Source organism: Ranitomeya variabilis, chromosome 1, assembly GCF_051348905.1.
Source record: "Ranitomeya variabilis isolate aRanVar5 chromosome 1, aRanVar5.hap1, whole genome shotgun sequence".
NCBI lineage: Eukaryota > Metazoa > Chordata > Amphibia > Anura > Dendrobatidae > Ranitomeya > Ranitomeya variabilis.
The window spans coordinates 1,146,570,244-1,146,585,138 of record NC_135232.1 but is presented as its reverse complement, the minus strand read 5'-3'; the positions used below and the strand labels follow the sequence as shown (position 1 = coordinate 1,146,585,138).

The window sequence follows — 14,895 nt, the reverse complement described above, 5'->3', positions numbered from 1 at the left end:
CAGCCACCACTAGGGGGAGCTCCCTGTATACAGAGATACATGAGAAGATCCTGTCTGCAGCCACCACTAGGGGGAGCTCCCTATATACAGAGATACATGAGAAGATCCTGTCTGCAGTCACCACTAGGGGGAGCTCCCTGTATACAGAGATACATGATAAGATTCTGTCTGCAGCCATCACTAGGGGGAGCTCCTGTATACAGAGATACAGGATAAGATCCTGTCTGCAGTCACCACTAGGGGGAGCTCCTTGTATACAGAGATACAGGATAAGATCCTGTCTGCAGTCACCACTAGGGGGAGCTCCCCGTATACAGAGATACATGATAAGATCCTGTCTGCAGCCACCACTAGGGGGAGCTCCCCGTATACAGAGATACATGATAAGATCCTGTCTGCAGCCACCACTAGGGGGAGCTCCCTGTATACAGAGATACATGAGAAGATCCTGTCTGCAGCCACCACTAGGGGGAGCTCCCTATATACAGAGATACATGAGAAGATCCTGTCTGCAGCCACCACTAGGGGGAGCTCCCTGTATACAGAGATACATGAGAAGATCCTGTCTGCAGCCACCACTAGGGGGAGCTCCCTGTATACAGAGATACATGAGAAGATCCTGTCTGCAGCCACCACTAGGGGGAGCTCCCTGTATACAGAGACACATGATAAGATCCTGTCTACAGTCACCACTAGGGGGAGCTCCCTGTATACAGAGACACATGATAAGATCCTGTCTACAGTCACCACTAGGGGGAGCTCCCTGTATACAGATATACATGATAAGATCCTGTCTGCAGTCACCACTAGGGGGAGCTCCCTGTATACAGAGATACGTGATAAGATCCTGTCTGCAGCCACCACTAGGGGGAGCTCCCTGAATACAGAGATACATGATAAGATCCTGTCTGCAGCCACCACTAGGGGGAGCTCCCTGTATACAGAGATACATGATAAGATCCTGTCTGCAGACACCACTAGGGGGAGCTCCCTGTATACAGAGATACATGATAAGATCCTGTCTGCAGACACCACTAGGGGGAGCTCCCTGTATACAGAGATACATGATAAGATCCTGTCTGCAGTCACCACTAGGGGGAGCTCCCTGTATACAGATATACATGATAGCATTCTGTCTGCAGCCACCACTAGGGGGAGCTCCCTGTATACAGAGATACATGATAAGATCCTGTCTGCAGTCACCACTAGGGGGAGCTCCCTGTATACAGATATACATGATAGCATTCTGTCTGCAGCCACCACTAGGGGGAGCTCCCTGTATACAGAGATACATGATAAGATCGTGTCTGCAGCCACCACTAGGGGGAGCTCCCTGTATACAGAGATACATGATAAGATCCTGTCTGCAGCCACCACTAGGGGGAGCTCCCCGTATACAGAGATACATGATAAGATTCTGTCTGCAGCCACCACTAGGGGGAGCTCCCTGTATACAGAGATACATAAGATCCTGTCTGCAGTCACCACTAGGGGGAGCTCCCTGTATACAGAGATACATGATAAGATCCTGTCTACAGTCACCACTAGGGGGAGCTCCCTGTATACAGAGATACATGATAAGATCCTGTCTGCAGCCACCACTAGGGGGAGCTCCCTGTATACAGAGATACATGATAAGATCCTGTCTGCAGCCACCACTAGGGGGAGCTCCCTGTATACAGAGATACATGATAAGATCCTGTCTGCAGTCACCACTAGGAGGAGCTCCCTGTATACAGAGATACATGATAAGATCCTGTCTGCAGCCACCACTAGGGGGAGCTCCCTGTATACAGAGATACATGATAAGATCCTGTCTGCAGCCACCACTAGGGGGAGCTCCCTGTATACAGAGATACATGATAAGATCCTGTCTGCAGCCACCACTAGGGGGAGCTCCCTGTATACAGAGATACATGATGAGATCCTGTCTGCAGTCACCACTAGGGGGAGCTCCCTGTATACAGAGATACATGATAAGATCTGTCTGCAGTGACCACTAGGGGAAGCTCCCTGTATACAGAGATACATGATAAGATCCTGTCTGCAGTGACCACTAGGGGAAGCTCCCTGTTTACAGAGATACATGATAAGATCCTGTCTGCAGTGACCACTAGGGGGAGCTCCCTGTATACAGAGATACATGATAAGATCCTGTCTGCAGTGACCACTAGGGGAAGCTCCCTGTTTACAGAGATACATGATAAGATCCTGTCTGCAGCCACCACTAGGGGGAGCTCCCTGTATACAGAGATACATGATAAGTTTCTGTCTGCAGCCACCACTAGGGGGAGCTCCCTGTATACAGAGATACATGAGAAGATCCAGTCTGCAGTCACCACTAGGGGAAGCTCCCTGTATACAGAGATTCGTGATAAGATCCTGTCTGCAGTCACCACTAGGGGGAGCTCCCTGTATACAGAGATACATGATAAGATCCTATCTGCAGCCACCACTAGGGGTAGCTCCTTGTATACAGAGATACATGATAAGATCCTGTCTGCAGCCACCACTAGGGGGAGCTCCCTGTATACAGAGATACATGATAAGATCCTGTCTGCAGCCACCACTAGGGGGAGCTCCCTGTATACAGAGATACATGATAAGATCCTGTCTGCAGCCACCACTAGGGGGAGCTCCCTGTATACAGAGATACATGATAAGATCCTGTCTGCAGCCACCACTAGGGGGAGCTCCCTGTATACAGAGATACATGATAAGATCCTGTCTGCAGCCACCACTAGGGGGAGCTCCCTGTATACAGAGATACATGATAAGTTTCTGTCTGCAGCCACCACTAGGGGGAGCTCCCTGTATACAGAGATACATGAGAAGATCCTGTCTGCAGTCACCACTAGGGGAAGCTCCCTGTATACAGAGATACATGAGAAGATCCAGTCTGCAGTCACCACTAGGGGAAGCTCCCTGTATACAGAGATTCGTGATAAGATCCTGTCTGCAGCCACCACTAGGGGTAGCTCCTTGTATACAGAGATACATGATAAGATCCTGTCTGCAGCCACCACTAGGGGGAGCTCCCTGTATACAGAGATACATGATAAGATCCTGTCTGCAGCCACCACTAGGGGGAGCTCCCTGTATACAGAGATACATGAGAAGATCCTGTCTGCAGCCACCACTAGGGGTAGCTCCCTGTATACAGAGATACATGATAAGATCCTGTCTGCAGCCACCACTAGGGCTAGCTCCCTGTATACAGAGATACATGAGAAGATCCTGTCTGCAGTCACCACTAGGGGGAGCTCCCTGTATACAGAGATACATGAGAAGATCCTGTCTGCAGCCACCACTAGGGGGAGCTCCCTGTATACAGAGATACATGATAAGATCCTGTCTGCAGTCACCACTAGGGGGAGCTCCCTGTATACAGAGATACATTATAAGATCCTGTCTGCCCTCACCACTAGGGGGAGCTCCCTGTATACAGAGATACATGATAAGATCCTGTCTGCAGCCACCACTAGGGGGAGCTCCCTGTATACAGAGATACATGAGAAGATCCTGTCTACAGTCACCACTAGGGGGAGCTCCCTGTATACAGAGATACATGATAAGATCCTGTCTACAGTCACCACTAGGGGGAGCTCCCTGTATACAGAGATACATGAGAAGATCCTGTCTACAGTCACCACTAGGGGGAGCTCCCTGTATACAGAGATACATGATAAGATCCTGTCTACAGCCACCACTAGGGGGAGCTCCCTGTATACAGAGATTCGTGATAAGATCCTGTCTGCAGCCACCACTAGGGGTAGCTCCTTGTATACAGAGATACATGATAAGATCCTGTCTGCAGTCACCACTAGGGGGAGCTCCCTGTATACAGAGATACATGATAAGATCCTATCTGCAGCCACCACTAGGGGTAGCTCCTTGTATACAGAGATACATGATAAGATCCTGTCTGCAGCCACCACTAGGGGGAGCTCCCTGTATACAGAGATACATGATAAGATCCTGTCTGCAGCCACCACTAGGGGGAGCTCCCTGTATACAGAGATACATGATAAGATCCTGTCTGCAGCCACCACTAGGGGGAGCTCCCTGTATACAGAGATACATGATAAGATCCTGTCTGCAGCCACCACTAGGGGGAGCTCCCTGTATACAGAGATACATGATAAGATCCTGTCTGCAGCCACCACTAGGGGGAGCTCCCTGTATACAGAGATACATGATAAGTTTCTGTCTGCAGCCACCACTAGGGGGAGCTCCCTGTATACAGAGATACATGAGAAGATCCTGTCTGCAGTCACCACTAGGGGAAGCTCCCTGTATACAGAGATACATGAGAAGATCCAGTCTGCAGTCACCACTAGGGGAAGCTCACTGTATACAGAGATTCGTGATAAGATCCTGTCTGCAGCCACCACTAGGGGTAGCTCCTTGTATACAGAGATACATGATAAGATCCTGTCTGCAGCCACCACTAGGGGGAGCTCTCTGTATACAGAGATACATGATAAGATCCTGTCTGCAGCCACCACTAGGGGGAGCTCCCTGTATACAGAGATACATGAGAAGATCCTGTCTGCAGCCACCACTAGGGGTAGCTCCCTGTATACAGAGATACATGATAAGATCCTGTCTGCAGCCACCACTAGGGCTAGCTCCCTGTATACAGAGATACATGAGAAGATCCTGTCTGCAGTCACCACTAGGGGGAGCTCCCTGTATACAGAGATACATGATAAGATCCTGTCTGCAGCCACCACTAGGGGGAGCTCCCTGTATACAGAGATACATGAGAAGATCCTGTCTGCAGCCACCACTAGGGGGAGCTCCCTGTATACAGAGATACATGATAAGATCCTGTCTGCAGTCACCACTAGGGGGAGCTCCCTGTATACAGAGATACATTATAAGATCCTGTCTGCCCTCACCACTAGGGGGAGCTCCCTGTATACAGAGATACATGATAAGATCCTGTCTGCAGCCACCACTAGGGGGAGCTCCCTGTATACAGAGATACATGAGAAGATCCTGTCTACAGTCACCACTAGGGGGAGCTCCCTGTATACAGAGATACATGATAAGATCCTGTCTGCAGTCACCACTAGGGGGAGCTCCCTGTATACAGAGATACATGAGAAGATCCTGTCTGCAGCCACCACTAGGGGGAGCTCCCTGTATACAGAGATACATGAGAAGATCCTGTCTGCAGTCACCACTAGGGGGAGCTCCCTGTATACAGAGATACATGAGAAGATCCTGTCTGCAGCCACCACTAGGGGGAGCTCCCTGTATACAGAGATACATGATAAGATCCTGTCTGCAGTCACCACTAGGGGGAGCTCCCTGTATACAGAGATACATTATAAGATCCTGTCTGCCCTCACCACTAGGGGGAGCTCCCTGTATACAGAGATACATGAGAAGATCCTGTCTACAGTCACCACTAGGGGGAGCTCCCTGTATACAGAGATACATGATAAGATCCTGTCTGCAGCCACCACTAGGGGGAGCTCCCTGTATACAGAGATACATGAGAAGATCCTGTCTGCAGCCACCACTAGGGGGAGCTCCCTGTAAACAGAGATACATGATAAGATCCTGTCTGCAGCCACCACTAGGGGGAGCTCTGTTATGACCCCAATGGCGAGGGTCTCAGAGGAACGTGGAAGTCTGCAGAATACAAAAATCCAGCTCATAGGGCAGTGGTAGCTGGGTTGACCATATAACTACTCCTAACGCCAACACTAGAAGTAGCCGGGGATCATTCCTACGTTGATTCTAGATGACACGCGCCAGCCGGAGAATCTAGCTACCCCTAGTAGAGGAAAACAAAGACCTTTCTTGCCTCCAGAGAAGAGGACCCCAAAGCTGGATAGAAGCCCCCCACAAATAATGACGGTGAGGTAAGAGGAAATGACAAACACAGAAATGAATCAGGTTTAGCACAGAGAGGCCCGCTTACTGATAGCAGAATAAAGAAAGGTAACTTATATGGTCAACAAAAACCCTATCAAAATCCACACTGGAAATTCAAGAACCCCCGAACCGTCTAACGGTCCGGGGGGAGAACACCAGCCCCCCTAGAGCTTCCAGCAAAGGTCAGGATATAGATTTGGAACAAGCTGGACAAAAATACAAAACCAAAACAAATAGCAAAAAGCAAAAGGCAGACTTAGCTGATATAACCGGAACCAGGATCAGTAGACAAGAGCACAGCAGACTAGCTCTGATAACTACGTTGCCAGGCATTGAACTGAAGGTCCAGGGAGCTTATATAGCAACACCCCTAACTAACGACCCAGGTGCGGATAAAAGGAATGACAGAAAAACCAGAGTCAAAAAACTAGTAACCACTAGAGGGAGCAAAAAGCAAATTCACAACAGAGCTCCCTGTATACAGAGATACATGAGAAGATCCTGTCTGCAGCCACCACTAGGGGGAGCTCCCTGTATACAGAGATACATAATATCCTGTCTGCAGCCACCACTAGGGGGAGCTCCCTGTATACAGAGATACATGATAAGATCCTGTCTGCAGCCACCACTAGGGGGAGCTCCCTGTATACAGAGATACATGAGAAGATCCTGTCTGCAGCCACCACTAGGGGGAGCTCCCTGTATACATAGATACATGAGAAGATCCTGTCTACAGTCACCACTAGGGGGAGCTCCCTGTATACAGAGATACATGATAAGATCCTGTCTGCAGCCACCACTAGGGGAAGCTCCCTGTATACAGAGATACATGATAAGATCCTGTCTGCAGCCACCACTAGGGGGAGCTCCCTGTATACAGAGATAGATGATAAGATCCTGTCTGCAGCCACCACTAGGGGGAGCTCCCTGTATACAGAGATACATGATAAGATCCTGTCTGCAGCCACCACTAGGGGGAGCTCCCTGTATACAGAGATACATGATAAGATCCTGTCTGCAGCCACCACTAGGGGGAGCTCCCTGTATACAGAGATACATGAGAAGATCCTGTCTGCAGCCACCACTAGGGGGAGCTCCCTGTATACAGAGATACATGATAAGATCCTGTCTGCAGCCACCACTAGGGGGAGCTCCCTGTATACAGAGATACATGATGAGATCCTGTCTGCAGTCACCACTAGGGGGAGCTCCCTGTATACAGAGATACATGATAAGATCTGTCTGCAGTGACCACTAGGAGGAGCTCCCTGTATACAGAGATACATGATAAGATCCTGTCTGCAGCCACCACTAGGGGGAGCTCCCTGTATACAGAGATACATGATAAGATCCTGTCTGCAGCCACCACTAGGGGGAGCTCCCTGTATACAGAGATACATGATAAGTTTCTGTCTGCAGCCACCACTAGGGGGAGCTCCCTGTATACAGAGATACATGAGAAGATCCAGTCTGCAGTCACCACTAGGGGAAGCTCCCTGTATACAGAGATTCGTGATAAGATCCTGTCTGCAGCCACCACTAGGGGTAGCTCCTTGTATACAGAGATACATGATAAGATCCTGTCTGCAGTCACCACTAGGGGGAGCTCCCTGTATACAGAGATACATGATAAGATCCTATCTGCAGCCACCACTAGGGGGAGCTCCCTGTATACAGAGATACATGATAAGATCCTGTCTGCAGCCACCACTAGGGGGAGCTCCCTGTATACAGAGATACATGATAAGATCCTGTCTGCAGCCACCACTAGGGGGAGCTCCCTGTATACAGAGATACATGATAAGATCCTGTCTGCAGCCACCACTAGGGGGAGCTCCCTGTATACAGAGAAACATGATAAGATACTGTCTGCAGCCACCACTAGGGGGAGCTCCCTGTATACAGAGATACATGATGAGATCCTGTCTGCAGTCACCACTAGGGGGAGCTCCCTGTATACAGAGATACATGATAAGATCTGTCTGCAGTGACCACTAGGAGGAGCTCCCTGTATACAGAGATACATGATAAGATCCTGTCTGCAGACACCACTAGGGGGAGCTCCCTGTATACAGAGATACATGATAAGATCGTGTCTGCAGCCACCACTAGGGGGAGCTCCCTGTATACAGAGATACATGATAAGATCCTGTCTGCAGCCACCACTAGGGGGAGCTCCCTGTATACAGAGATACATGAGAAGATCCAGTCTGCAGTCACCACTAGGGGAAGCTCCCTGTATACAGAGATACATGATAAGATCCTGTCTGCAGCCACCACTAGGGGTAGCTCCTTGTATACAGAGATACATGATAAGATCCTGTCTGCAGCCACCACTAGGGGGAGCTCCCTGTATACAGAGATACATGATAAGATCCTGTCTGCAGCCACCACTAGGGGGAGCTCCCTGTATACAGAGATACATGATAAGATCCTGTCTGCAGCCACCACTAGGGGGAGCTCCCTGTATACAGAGATACATGATAAGTTTCTGTCTGCAGCCACCACTAGGGGGAGCTCCCTGTATACAGAGATACATGAGAAGATCCAGTCTGCAGTCACCACTAGGGGAAGCTCCCTGTATACAGAGATTCGTGATAAGATCCTGTCTGCAGCCACCACTAGGGGTAGCTCCTTGTATACAGAGATACATGATAAGATCCTGTCTGCAGCCACCACTAGGGGGAGCTCCCTGTATACAGAGATACATGATAAGATTCTGTCTGCTGTCACCACTAGAGGGAGCTCCCTGTATACAGAGATACATGATAAGACCCTGTCTGCAGCCACCACTAGGGGGAGCTCCCTGTATACAGAGATACATGATAAGATCCTGTCTGCAGCCACCACTAGGGGGAGCTCCCTGTATACAGAGATACATGAGAAGATCCAGTCTGCAGTCACCACTAGGGGAAGCTCCCTGTATACAGAGATTCGTGATAAGATCCTGTCTGCAGCCACCACTAGGGGTAGCTCCTTGTATACAGAGATACATGATAAGATCCTGTCTGCAGCCACCACTAGGGGGAGCTCCCTGTATACAGAGATACATGATAAGATTCTGTCTGCTGTCACCACTAGAGGGAGCTCCCTGTATACAGAGATGCATGATAAGACCCTGTCTGCAGCCACCACTAGGGGGAGCTCCCTGTATACAGAGATACATGATAAGATCCTGTCTGCAGCCACCACTAGGGCTAGCTCCCTGTATACAGAGATACATGAGAAGATCCTGTCTGCAGTCACCACTAGGGGGAGCTCCCTGTATACAGAGATACATGAGAAGATCCTGTCTGCAGCCACCACTAGGGGGAGCTCCCTGTATACAGAGATACATGATAAGATCCTGTCTGCAGTCACCACTAGGGGGAGCTCCCTGTATACAGAGATACATTATAAGATCCTGTCTGCCCTCACCACTAGGGGGAGATCCCTGTATACAGAGATACATGATAAGATCCTGTCTGCAGCCACCACTAGGGGGAGCTCCCTGTATACAGAGATACATGATAAGATCCTGTCTGCCCTCACCACTAGGGGGAGATCCCTGTATACAGAGATACATGATAAGATCCTGTCTGCAGCCACCACTAGGGGGAGCTCCCTGTATAGAGATACATGATAAGATCCTGTCTGCAGCCACCTCTAGGGGAAGCTCCCTGTATACAGAGATACATGATAAGATCCTGTCTGCAGCCACCACTAGGGGGAGCTCCCTGTATACAGAGATACATGAGAAGATCCTGTCTGCAGTCACCACTAGGGGGAGCTCCCTGTATACAGAGATACATGATAAGATCCTGTCTGCAGCCACCACTAGGGGGAGCTCCCTGTATACAGAGATACATGAGAAGATCCTGTCTACAGTCACCACTAGGGGGAGCTCCCTGTATACAGAGATACATGAGAAGATCCTGTCTGCAGCAACCACTAGGGGGAGCTCCCTGTATACAGAGATACATGATAAGATCCTGTCTGCAGCCACCACTAGGGGGAGCTCCCTGTATACAGAGATACATGAGAAGATCCTGTCTGCAGCCACCACTAGGGGGAGCTCCCTGTATACAGAGATACATAATATCCCGTCTGCAGCCACCACTAGGGGGAGCTCCCTGTATACAGAGATACATGAGAAGATCCTGTCTGCAGCCACCACTAGGGGGAGCTCCCTGTATACAGAGATACATGATAAGATCCTGTCTGCAGCCACCACTAGGGGGAGCTCCCTGTATACAGAGATACATGATAAGATCCTGTCTGCAGCCACCACTAAGGGGAGCTCCCTATATACAGAGATACATGAGAAGATCCTGTCTGCAGCCACCACTAGGGGGAGCTCCCTGTATACAGAGATACATGAGAAGATCCTGTCTGCAGCCACCACTAGGGGGAGCTCCCTGTATACAGAGATACATGAGAAGATCCTGTCTGCAGCCACCACTAGGTGGAGCTCCCTGTATACAGAGATACATGATAAGATCCTGTCTGCAGCCACCACTAGGGGGAGCCCCCTGTATACAGAGATACATGATAAGATCCTGTCTGCAGCCACCACTAGGGGGAGCTCCCTGTATACAGAGTTACATGATAAGATCCTGTCTGCAGCCACCACTAGGGGGAGCTCCCTGTATACAGAGATACATGATAAGATCCTGTCTGCAGTCACCACTAGGGGGAGCTCCCTGTATACAGAGATACATGATAAGATCCTGTCTGCAGTCACCACTAGGGGGAGCTCCCTGTATACAGAGATACATGAGAAGATCCTGTCTGCAGCCACCACTAGGGGGAGCTCCCTATATACAGAGATACATGATAAGATCCTGTCTGCAGCCACCACTAGGGGGAGCTCCCTGTATACAGAGATACATGATAAGATCCTGTCTGCAGCCTCCACTAGGGGGAGCTCCCTGTATACAGAGATACATGATAAGATCCTGTCTGCAGTCACCACTAGGGGGAGCTCCCTGTATACAGAGTTACATGATAAGTTCCTGTCTGCAGTCACCACTAGGGGGAGCTCCCTGTATACAGAGATACATGATAAGATCCTGTCTGCAGTCACCACTAGGGGGAGCTCCCTGTATACAGAGTTACATGATAAGATCCTGTCTGCAGCCACCACTAGGGGGAGCTCCCTGTATACAGAGATCGATGATAAGATCCTGTCTGCAGCCACCACTAGGGGAAGCTCCCTGTATACAGAGATACATGATAAGATCCTGTCTGCAGCCACCACTAGGGGGAGCTCCCTGTATACAGAGATAGATGATAAGATCCTGTCTGCAGCCACCACTAGGGGGAGCTCCCTGTATACAGAGATACATGAGAAGATCCTGTCTGCAGCCACCACTAGGGGGAGCTCCCTGTATACAGAGATAGATGATAAGATCCTGTCTGCAGCCACCACTAGGGGGAGCTCCCTGTATACAGAGATACATGATAAGATCCTGTCTGCAGACACCACTAGGGGGAGCTCCCTGTATACAGAGATACATGATAAGATCCTGTCTGCAGTCACCACTAGGGGGAGCTCCCTGTATACAGAGATACATGATAAGATCCTGTCTGCAGCCACCACTAGGGGGAGCTCCCTGTATACAGAGTTACATGATAAGATCCAGTCTGCAGCCACCACTAGGGGGAGCTCTCTATACTGAGATACAGGATAAGATCCTGTCTGTAGCCACCACTAGGGGGAGCTCCCTGTATACAGAGATACATGATAAGATCCTGTCTGCAGCCACCACTAGGGGGAGCTCCCTGTATACAGAGATACATGATAAGATCCTGTCTGCAGTCACCACTAGGGGGAGCTCCCTGTATACAGAGTTACATGATAAGATCCTGTCTGCAGCCACCACTAGGGGGAGCTCCCTGTATACAGAGATACATGATAAGATCCTGTCTGTAGCCACCACTAGGGGAAGCTCCCTGTATACAGAGATACATGATAAGGTTCTGTCTGCAGCCACCACTATGGGGAGCTCCCTGTATACAGAGATACATGATAAGATCCTGTCTGCAGCCACCACTAGGGGAAGCTCCCTGTATACAGAGATACATGATAAGGTTCTGTCTGCAGCCACCACTATGGGGAGCTCCCTGTATACAGAGATACATGATAAGGTTCTGTCTGCAGCCACCACTAGGGGGAGCTCCCTGTATACAGAGATACATGATAAGGTTCTGTCTGCAGCCACCACTATGAGGAGCTCCCTGTATACAGAGATACATGATAAGGTTCTGTCTGCAGCCACCACTAGGGGGAGCTCCCTGTATACAGAGATACATGATAAGATCCTGTCTGCAGCCACCACTAGGGGGAGCTCCCTGTATACAGAGATACATGATAAGGTTCTGTCTGCAGCCACCACTATGGGGAGCTCCCTGTATACAGAGATACATGATAAGGTTCTGTCTGCAGCCACCACTAGGGGGAGCTCCCTGTATACAGAGATACATAAGATCCTGTCTGCAGCCACCACTAGGGGAAGCTCCCTGTATACAGAGATACATGATAAGGTTCTGTCTGCAGCCACCACTATGGGGAGCTCCCTGTATACAGAGATACATGATAAGGTTCTGTCTGCAGCCACCACTAGGGGGAGCTCCCTGTATACAGAGATACATGATAAGGTTCTGTCTGCAGCCACCACTATGAGGAGCTCCCTGTATACAGAGATACATGATAAGATCCTGTCTGCAGCCACCACTAGGGGGAGCTCCCTGTATACAGAGATACATAAGATCCTGTCTGCAGTCACCACTAGGGGGAGCTCCCTGTATACAGAGATACATGATAAGATCCTGTCTGTAGTCACCACTAGGGGAAGCTCCCTGTATACAGAGATACATGATAAGATCCTGTCTGCAGTCACCACTAGGGGGAGCTCCCTGTATACACAGATAAATGAGAAGATCCTGTCTGCAGTCACCACTAGGGGGAGCTCCCTATATACAGAGATACATGAGAAGATTCTGTCTGCAGCCATCACTAGGGGGAGCTCCCTGTATACAGAGATACATGATAAGATCCTGTCTGCAGCCACCACTAGGGGGAGCTCCCTGTATACAGAGATACATGATAAGGTTCTGTCTGCAGCCACCACTATGGGGAGCTCCCTGTATACAGAGATACATGATAAGGTTCTGTCTTCAGCCACCACTAGGGGGAGCTCCCTGTATACAGAGATACATGATAAGATCCTGTCTGCAGCCACCACTAGGGGGAGCTCCCTGTATACAGAGATACATGATAAGATCCTGTCTGCAGCCACCACTAGGGGGAGCTCCCTGTATACAGAGATACATGATAAGATCCTGTCTGCAGCCACCACTAGGGGGAGCTCCCTGTATACAGAGATACATAAGATCCTGTCTGCAGTCACCACTAGGGGGAGCTCCCTGTATACACAGATAAATGAGAAGATCCTGTCTGCAGTCACCACTAGGGGGAGCTCCCTATATACAGAGATACATGAGAAGATTCTGTCTGCAGCCACCACTAGGGGGAGCTCCCTGTATACAGAGATACATGAGAAGATTCTGTCTGCAGCCACCACTAGGGGGAGCTCCCTGATGTACAGTGGCGTGTTAAAGTTTGGACACCCCTGAAAACAATCACTGTAATAGTACTATAAATTAATAAAGGCTAAGAGACCAAGAAAGCTCACAGAAGAATCTGTACTTACCCAATAAACTAAAAAATAACTTTTATTAATCTCTTTAAAATAACATAAACATAGAACTATGCACAATCGTAATGCACTGGATAGAATAAAGGGGAAAGAACGATATCTCCCCCTATAAATGAGCTATAGAAGCCCTCCCCGGCCGTTGGCGCCCCGCACAGTGACGGGTGTATGTCAGCTCATATAGAGGAGAACTCCGCTGACTGGTTTGCACTTGGCAGTTTAATTGGTTTTTACACTGGTGTTTTATAGCTGGTTCATTAATGATATTTTTTCCCTCCACACAACATCGGTCATATCGGGGCCAGGAGGGACAGGCGTCGGCGAGTGCAGGCGCCATGTGCAGTGTCCTAGGGTGCCACCCTCCGCGGCCAGGTAGGGCTTGTACCGCTCATTTATAGGGGGAGATATAGTTTGTTTTTTCCACCCTTTCTTTATCCAGGTCATTACGTTTGTAGCCAGACAAGAGTCTTCCAATTCTTGATTCAGTGATTTCCCTCCATTCTTCCTTGGAGAATTCCTCCCGTTCTGTGAGATTCCTGGGTCGTCTTCCTTCCTCTGCTATTTTGAGGTCTAGCATAGATTTTCAAGGATGTTTAGATCAGGGGACTGTGAAGGCCATTGTAAATCCTTCAATTTGTGCCTTTTGAGGTCGTCTATTGTGGACTTTACTTGTGTTTAGGATCATTTGTATTTGTAGAAGCCATCCTCTTCCTCTCTTCACCATTTTTTTTTTATTTTTTTTACAGATGGTGTTATATTTGCATCAAGAATGTGTTGAAATTTGTTGACCAAGGCGGCCATTTTGGATCCAACTATATTTTTTCCAATGGGAAGAGGGTCATGTGACACATCAAACGTATTGAGAATTTCAGAAGTTTTTGACTACTTATAAAATGTGTTCAAAGTGCTGCCCATTGTGTTGGATTGTCAGTGCAACCCTCTTCTCCAACTCCTGACACACTGATAGCAACACCACAGAAGAAATGCTAGCACAGGCTTCCAGTGTCCGTTGTGTCAGATGCTGCACATATCGTATCTACACAGCATAGACAATTGCCTTGGTCAAAGTTATGAGCACACAAATCTCCAACGGTGCCAAAACTTTGATTCGGGTTTTTTTTCTTCTTGTAATTTTTAAAATGTAAAAGATGAAAATATTTTTTTGCCCTAAAATACAAAGGAAATGTGTCATCTGTAACTTAAGACCTTTTAGAGATCATTTCATCTTCAACTTCTAATTTTGACCAGGGGTGCACAAACTTTTACATGTCACAGTATAAGTTGCTCTGTACGCCAGCTGCCCTTC

At 49.0% G+C, this 14,895-nt stretch overlaps 1 protein-coding gene across 5 annotated transcripts in view; it reads right to left on the bottom strand.

The window, feature by feature from the left end:
* Positions 1–14,895, bottom strand: part of SFXN5 (sideroflexin 5) — a 317,212-nt gene that overhangs the window by 238,266 nt on the left and 64,051 nt on the right. The window lies entirely within an intron of this gene.